This window comes from Arachis duranensis, chromosome 7, assembly GCF_000817695.3.
Source record: "Arachis duranensis cultivar V14167 chromosome 7, aradu.V14167.gnm2.J7QH, whole genome shotgun sequence".
NCBI lineage: Eukaryota > Viridiplantae > Streptophyta > Magnoliopsida > Fabales > Fabaceae > Arachis > Arachis duranensis.
Window position 1 is genome coordinate 77,090,551 of NC_029778.3, and position 9,446 is coordinate 77,099,996.

The 9,446-nt window shown below is 35.4% G+C and overlaps 1 pseudogene; it reads right to left on the minus strand.

Moving 5' to 3' along the window:
• Window positions 1-1,795: 1,795 nt before the first annotated feature.
• On the minus strand, window positions 1,796-6,589 carry LOC107459510 (putative pentatricopeptide repeat-containing protein At1g12700, mitochondrial; annotated as a pseudogene).
• Between the last annotated feature and the right edge of the window lie 2,857 nt (window positions 6,590-9,446).

Sequence of the window (9,446 nt, forward strand, 5' to 3'; positions counted from 1 at the left end):
CATTATCTCTTTTTTTTTTTTTTGAGATGATGCTCATAAAATTATTTTATAAATAAGTATTGATAGTTTATTTTAAAATATTGATTGAATATTATTGAATTATGAGTGATTATTCTAATTATGTGTGTCATTAATTTAGTGTAAAATTAATTAATTATCTCTTTTGGAATATAAGATTTATTGTGTGTAACTTATGCGAATATTAATCGATCCAAAAGGAGATTTATATTTAGCTGAGTTATGTGTACACATTAATAATATTTGAATAATAGAAAATAATGTTCATTATTTATGTGAACAATAATCGGTCCAAAAAAAGTTTATTATTTGGCCAAATAATAAGCATTATATACTTGTTCCGGCCCAACCCACTTGCGATTAGGGGTGACAATGGGTAGGGTAGAGTAGGGTTTGGATCCAACCCTAACCCTACCCACTCTTAACCCACGGGTACCCGACCCTACTCGCGATTTACAAAAAGGTATACAACATTATTATATAACTTGATGATAATTTAAAATATAACTAATATTTATGTAAAAGAAATTATTAAATTATCAATTAATGATTTTCTTTTAGTGGTTAAGGATCTTTTGCATTTAGTGAGAGGTCTTTGATTCAACATCTATTTAAAATGTATATATATAGATATATAGTTATAGAATAGTTATAGAACAGATATCGAAATGAAATAGATAGAATAAAAGAATATTTTAATAATAATAAATTTATTTTGAAAATATGGAATAGTTTTTTTTTATTTAATCTTATTATTTTTCAAATTTATATTATTCTGTTTCATATCTATATTCGGTTAATAGGAATAGGATGAGTAGAATCCATAAAAAATACTTATCGAAAAAAGTGATCCATTGAGTCATACTAAGTATATTTGAATTCTATTGATTATAGACTATCTTTATAACAATATAAGAAAAAAATGCAATATATAAATTCAATATTCTATAATTAATAATTATATATAGCAGGTACAAATATTAAATCGAGGTACCAGAGAGAGAGAGAGATTGGCAACCCGCACCCTACCTTACCCGCTGCGGATGGGATTGGCAACCCTACCCGACTGGGTGGAATCAAGTTGGGTACCCGCGGTAGAGTACATATTGCCACCCCTAAACCTGGGTCCAGTTACGGATAGCCGATCCGCCGGATCCTGACACGAGGGGCCCACCCGAGTACGAACTATAAAAGGGAAAGGACCTACCTCTTCTTACAGGTACGACATTCTGTCCTAACCCTAAATGAGAAGACAAATTAAAATAAGAATGAAACTCTAATTTAATTTGTACAAAGGATAAAATTAGAATTAATTAATTGAAATGAGAGTATTTTGAGTATAAAATTTTATTAAAGTTTCAATCTTCATCTCTAAAAATTTTAGTCCTCTGTGTCCCTACTTTTTGAGATACTGAAATACTTAAATTTTAGAGACAGAGACACAAATTTTAGTAACAGTCTCTGAACCAACAAACATGATACTGAGTCTCAATCTTTCAGTTTCTCTCTCAGTACCTCAAAACAAATGCTACCTAAGTGAACACAAAAACTACAACTTCTTGCTTCAGTGAACTGCGCATTCAGAGCAGAACAAGTTACCAAACACAAAAAAACAACATTCAAGAAACTTAAACACACTTTTCTCCTCTCTAACGCTAAACCAAACACAACCCAACTCTCATACTATAATTGTTGGGTAGCTAAAGAATGATTATATTCACAAACATCCCCAACAAGTTATACGAAAAACCAAATTCTTGAGTATTTTAAAAGGATCTAAGTGAAGGATCAACTTCATAATTGCATAAGTTGTCAGCTGGAAGCTCTTGAATGATATTGATTTTCTAGTATTATTTACATGGATGAATCAAAAGGCCAGACTCAGTGCACTATCTTTTTGGGAACAAAAATTCTCGAAATGCACTGTCTCCTTGATTATTGGATAAGTAATTGATAATCAATTCTGTGGTGGTAGCATCTACTGAAAAGCCTTTGTCTGTCATTATTTGAAGGTATTTCATGGACCTTAAAGGATCTCTTTTAATTAGTAACCCTTGGACAAAGACATTGTAAGTGGAGTAGTTTGGCGGGCAGCCATTCTCTTCCATGTTCGTAAGTAAGTCTTCAGCTTCATCTATTAAACAACGATGTTGCCTCGGAAAGAAGCTGGCATTTACATAGACCATCCAACATAACAGCACAAGTCTGGAGATTGGGCATCTGGCCATGTTTGTGCATACTAAAAAAGAGTTCTTTTGCAGCCAATGGTCGACCAACTCGACAAAACCCACCGATAAGAGTGGTCCAAGTGACAACATCGGGAACGAATCCAGCATTGACCATTTCATTCAAAAATGCATAGCCTTATTTATGTTTTTAATCATACACCATCCATGTATAAGTGATGTGTAAGTTACAATGTCAGGTAAACAGCCCCTAGTAACCATCGAGTTGAATATTTTCATGGCCTCATTCATTTCCTTTTGCAAACAATGTCTATCAATCAATGCATTATAGGTAAAGGCATCTGGCCGCTCACCCATCAGAATCATAAATCCAATTGCACTCTTAGCCTGCATAACTTTTCCATCTTTGCAGAAAACATCCACTAAAATGTTTAGAGTTTGCAAATCTGGCATCATCCCCACTTTCATCATCTCATCCAGCAGGGAAGCAGCATCTTTCCATCTGCCAAAATTACTACAAAGACCTTGAATCAAACAACTGTATGTGACGATATTTGGTTTAATACCTTTGCTGCACATTTCTGAGAACATATTTAAAGCCTCAGACACCAATCCATCCTTGCACAAACTATCAATAATTGTGCTGTGAACTACAACATTGGATCTAGAATCTCTTTCTTCCATCTTATGTAGCCACTCAATAGCTGCATTAGTGTCGCCCATCTTACACAATCCATTAATCAACGCTCCATAAGTGTAAACATCCAATTGATAACCCATGCTTTTCAAACTTTCAAGCGTCCCCACTGCCCGAGCCACATCGCCTTGCATGCAAAGCCCTTAATGAGAGCAGTGAAAGTCGACAGAGGTGGCTCCAATCCAAGCTTGAGCATGCTCGCAAAAACAGAGAACCCGAAAGGCGTCAACTTTATTCGACAAAGGCAATTAATCACAATATTAAGAGTAAAGCAATCAGGTTTTATGCCCAAAGAAGAATACATGTATTGAACCAAAGATATCACAGTTGTGTAATGCTTCATCCTCACAATCACACCCAACAACAAAGTGAAGTCAAACACAGATGGCAAAGGCTTCATCATAGCCATAGAATGAAACAAGTCAAAAGCTTCACCAACATTACTCAGTTTACCAAGCTTACACTTGTCTATCAAGGAGTTCCTGAAGTCGTTTCTTTTGTTATTCCTCTCACAATCATCATCATGATCATCAAGGTTTGTGGCACTAACTATAGAAGTAAAGTGAAATATGGGGAAATGAAAAGAAGCAAAAGGAGGAAGATTGAAAATGGAGTGAAAGAGAGTACCCATGTGTTGATGAAGGCGAAAACGAGACAGAGAAGCTATTCGGGTTGGCACCATTCCTTCAAACACACGCGCCACACCGTCGATGCTTCCTCATACAGGTAAAAGCACCGTGAAAGAAAGAATCAGTATCAGAACAGAGAAAACCAAGGTTGCCAGAACTGAACCGGTCAAGTGATTGATTCAATGGTTCAATGGTCCAACCGTAGTCAAACTGGTTTAGTTAAATATACAATTTCAAACATCCAAATTCAATGATTTCTAAACTAATAAAATTCAAAATTTTGTAATTTCGCATAATAACTTGTCCATATTTAATCATAAAAAACTTACAAAATAAAAAATTTCCAAAAGGATTAAGATCTCTCCTTGCCGAAATAATGCATAAAAATCCGGTTGCATTGATCTCTTCTTTGATTCCCAGTGTAAAGCAAAATATTCCTTAAAGAACTTCACTCTACTCCCAGCTTCCCCAAACTCCTCCTCAAACTTCTTCCAGAGGTCATTATTCCTCAAGCAAGCCACCCTAGCCACAACAACACTAGGAAAACTCTCCAAAATCATCATCTAAGTTCTGTGGGGACATGAAACACGGTGGAAAGTCCAATCCAACTTTGTCAAAAAGATCAATCAATAATGGCAATGCAAGCCTATCCTTAACCATGTTCCACAACTCAAAAATCTCACTTTGTTGATCAACAACAGCATCATCATCAAAATTATCCTTGGATTCAAAATTTTCCAGCATCAACTTCAAGGGCTTGGAAAATTTACGATTATCCATAGTATTCAAGAAAACTCAGCATCCAAAGCAAGGTTCTGAGAACCGGACCGGTCATCGAACTGCTTTAGTCACTGGTTCATTGGTTCACTGGTCTAACCGGTCCAACCGTGGTTCAATCGAAAAAACCGTTTTAGAATAAAATAATAAATAAATTACAAATAAACACCCTAATGCAACAGCCACAAGCACAACTCGCTTTTTATTTCTTCATAAAACAGTAATGTGAACCATGAAGAAATATGGCTAAAATGTAAGCTCATTCAAGGGAATCTTGGTATTGAGCTTTGTGTCTCCACTTCAACTCATTCCACATGGATCTTAAGTTTGTTTCCTTATACTTGCAAAATGGTAAAGATTTCAACAAAGAGCACCTGTATATATTTACTTGCTCTAGAGAGGACCATCTCAATGTCATGTCTATGGTTACAAATCTGAGTCTTGGCAAGTTAGCTAGCAGCAGCACCTCCAGTTTTAGAAGAACATTCTCACCGATCTCTGTGACTAGAATAAGTTCTTCTAATCTAAAGCAACTGTGAATTTTCAGTATCTGGAGCTCTGAGAGATATTGAATAGCCCCATTGCAAAAAATGGTTCCTAAAAATGGGCAATTTTTCAAAGTCAAAACCTTTAATTTGGAAAGGGATCTAGGATTCAGAGGACCTCGAAACACACAATTCAGTTCAAGCAATTTGTTTAACAGCAACAAAATTTAAAAAACAGCAACAAATAATTACCTAAACCCTGAAATCAATAAATCTATCAACAAAAATTCAAAAATAGCAGACTCTGAAATTAGAAAACAGCAGCAGCAGCAGCATAGCAAAGCCATTTTTATCAATAATTTCAACAACACAACTTATCAATGATTATTCAAAAATCAGAAATTCAGAACAGAGCATAAATGATGCATTACAGTGTCACATTACATTTTTTTGTGCATAAAATTTGATTATGACCATCTTAGAGTCAGAATTATTGTTCACATTACAAGACACTATTATATTATTCTGGTTTGAAGCTTTGTTGTTGTCAGCTACCCCACATTCTACAAACAGATGCAATTGCAAGATACTATGAACTAGAGAAAGGGCAAGTAGTTAACTTACAGAATAAAAAATAAAGAACACACAAAACAGCAACACAGCAGAACCAGAGCTCATTCAATAAAAAATCACAACACACAAAAACAGCAACACAGCAGAACCAGAGCTCATTAGTAATCAAATAATCATTCAATAAAAAAATTAAAACTCAAAACATTCAAATAATCAGTAATCAAATAATCATTGAACATGGCACAAATAAAAAAGGCAGAAGAAGTTAGCAGTGAACTGACCTTCGAAGTCTAGGGTTTTTTTCTTGGTTGAGCTTCTGCTCTCTGAACTCGAAGGAAGAAAATTGGAATGGAGAAGGGTTTTTCTTCTGAGCAAAGGGGCAGAAGCGCGACGGAGACAGAGGCCAGGCGACAAACACGACTCAGAAGACGGTGGTTGGAAGAACCTGCGGCTGAGCAAACGAAGAGTAGACTCAAAGACTCCAAGCTCGAGCAAGAAGCTGCAATTGGTGGGTTGGGGACTTCGAGCACGACGACTAGACGAAGACGATGGTGCCTGAGCGCGCGACGGAGCTGATGAATACCAGGGACTGACGCGCCGAGCTCGAGGAAGAAGCTGCGATTCTTGAAGGAAGAAGAAGCACGAACGACCAGACGACAATGGTAGTGCCTGGGCGCGACGGACGGCAGCAGCCCTTGCGGCGGTGGTGGAGAAGCTAGGGTTTCCTGTTTTAACTTCCTTTTATGATTTGGAGAGAAGCTGTTAACTTAGGGGTTTGGACTTTGGAAGGAAGACGGAAGGGAACCAAAACGACATAGTTTCATTTAAACCAGCCGGTTCCGGTTTCAGTCCGACCAACCGATTCTTGGCCGGTTCAACGGTTCGTTAATGGTTTTTTAATTAGTGGTTTTATATGGTTAACTGAATTGTTAATATTGTCTGTTCACGGTTTGACCGGTTCGACCAATCACTCCAGTTCAATTTTCGGAACCATGATCCAAAGTTGAGAATCCAAAAACAGAAAAACTAAACCAAAAATCCAAATTCAGAATCATAAAACCCAGCAACTAAGAATCACACAATCAGAACTATTAACAAATTGAATCATAGAATCAACTCATAACAAGCAAAAATAAATTGAAGCAAAAGTGCTTACCGGCGGCGACGAAGGAAGGAAGTGACGGTGACGGAGAAGAGAAGTGAACTCGGATAGAGAGAATGAGAGAGAGCTCGACCAGGGAAACAAGCTCAAAGAGAGACACAAAAAGCTCGAAGAGACGATGATCGACGGACCAGCAACTCTTCGTGCGACGGCAAGGAAAAGACGAACGATGAGAAGAGAGCCGAGCAGACCTTTCCAATTAGATAAAAAGACGACCTCCTTAACTGATTGGGTGATGAGTTTGAGATAGTGGCTGGTGGCTGCTCTAAGAAGGGTATTAGGATTTTCTAGGCGCGAGAGAGACTTAAGGAGAAAGGGTCGTAGGAACCGAACTGATTATTGAATCGGTTAGACTACTAGTTTATTGATTTATTGGTTCAATTGATAAGTTATTGGTTGAACTGGTAGAATCGGTCTTATGTAAATAAAAAATATAAAATAGTTATAAATTTAAAATATATATTTTTATTAATATTTTAAAAATAATCAAGTTTCAATAAATTATGATTAACAAGTTATAATTCGATTGTTATTAAATAAGTATATAAAATTTTAGTATTTTTTCATGATTATACATATTTAATTACATTTATATTAATAAGTATGAATAATAAAAAATATAATTAATTTAAATATAAGTGAATATAAAATTAAAATAATATCTAAAAAATTATTGTGCAATTTTATTATATAATTAATAATTAGCATATAAAATACTAAGAAATAAAATAGTGTAGTGGCAAGAGAAGCATGTAGTATAAAGAAGATCCAAGTTCAAGCTACTTCTTTATCAATTTTAGAATTTTTTCTTGAACGGTTCAGTTAGATCAGTTTTTCACTAGTTTTGACCAATTTTCACCGACTTAATCGGTTCTTACTAGTTCTTGACCTTAAACGGTCTTTATATTAGTTCGGATAGATTGGAGATCCAGTTCATCAATTTTCTAGAAAGGGTTGGGGTAAATCTTCTTTTTCTGATTTGTGTTATTTTTTATAGTAAAACAAAATGACGCGATTTTGAGGCGTATAGATCCAAACCGGTGAGCCTCCAAAAATCGAACCGATTCTAACGATTTATCGATTAACCGTCAGTTTGACTGGTTTTCACACCGATTTTTTGTCAAATAGTTCTTTGAGGCTCCGTTTGGTTGATGTATATGATGAGACATAGACATAAAAACATAGACATTAAAGACATGGACATAAAATATTTGTGTCTATGTATTGTGTTTGGTAAAAGTAAAGAACAAGACACACATATTTTAAAAAGACTGAATTACCCTTCATTCTACCACAGATTTTACTATTATTATTGTACATCCATTGTCCCAAACATTATATGTCATTACCATTAAATTTTTATTTCTTTTAATATTTTTTATTTCTTCTAATATCATCTTAAATTATCATTCAAATATTAAATATATATTTTTTTTTTTGAAAAATATAAAAAACTAAAGCTCAGAGTTTATCAAAGATTAATCAAAATTTAAATAAATAAAAAATTAAATGTACAATTTTTTTTGAAGAAAATAGAAAGATAAATTTAGTTATAGAATCTAAAAGAGGAAGAGAAAAAAGAAAGGTTTGAAAAGATAAGAGGACAAATTTTAAAATTTCAATAATGGTAAAAGAGTAAAAAATTAGTATCTCACAAGTTGTGTCTTAGTGTCTCACCAGATTGGAGGTACACAAATTTAATGTTTCCGTGTCTATTCGTATCTTCCCGTGTCCTTCGAAAATCTGTCTCACCAAACCAAACAGCAATCATCGTGTACTACTGTGTTTATGTCTCAGTGTATATCTCTCAAACCAAACGCTGCCTGAGTTAATTGGACTAATAAAAAAACTAGTTCTCGGTTAATCCGGCCGGTCCGATTCGATTTTCTAAGGACCTTGCAATTTATCAAATATTTTTTATTAAAATAAAAAAATTTAATGAGCGAAGTTATTATGCGGTAAAAACTATATAAATAGGGGATGATATATAAAGGCCACTAAGAAACCCTAAACCAGTAAACCCTAACACTACTTGATCTTATCTGAGCAGATCCGCCACGGCTAAGTTACTGCCTTCTCCGAACAACTCTCCCTTCTTCCAATGCGGCAGCGAGGGGCGGGGGCGGAGCAACCCTTCTTCCTCCCTTGGAGGTAGTTGCAGGGGGCTCTGCCCCGAGAAGAGTTGGACACGGAGGAGCGGCCTTCCGCTGTGTCGAAATCTGCGATGAAGACTGCCCGCGGTCAGAGCCCCTCTCTCTGCTTGCTGGGGCCGTGATGGCCACGCGGGCTATCCCAATCCAAAATATCTTTTTTTTTTCTCTCTTAAAATTTATAATGTTTTCCAAAAGTTTTGCTTGTTTACTTTAATTGGACCTGTATCAAACAACTTTATCTTGGAAATTTCAGTTTTTGCATTTTTTTTGTGTGTGTTTTCGAGTAAAACTAGAATATGTAACAGTTTTGCGGATCTTGCATAGTTGCATATATCAAATGTATTGTGGTTTTCCCTTTGACGCAATTTTGTGTGGCTATGCTCATATTGTTATGGTTTTTACGACTGAATTCCCATAATGGTTCTCAGATCCATGACTTCCACCATTTTGGTCCTGAGATCCATGACTCAAGGACCACAATACCAAATTGGTGAAAGCAGAGAATCTAAGGACTAATATGGGAATTTAGTATGGTTTTTCACTTTATACTCAAGTCATGTAGTTCTTCAGAAATTTTCTTTGGACTATAATTCATACATTGTTATTCAGTTATAACTTGTTGATTCCCTGAGTGAGGATTTCTCAATCCATTTCAAGAACTTATGAATCAGTATGTGCTAACGGTTCAATTTGTTGCGTGCTTATGGTTTCAAATAGAAATGATTGATATTTAACTCTTTACTTCTTTTAGTGCAACCTTGAAATA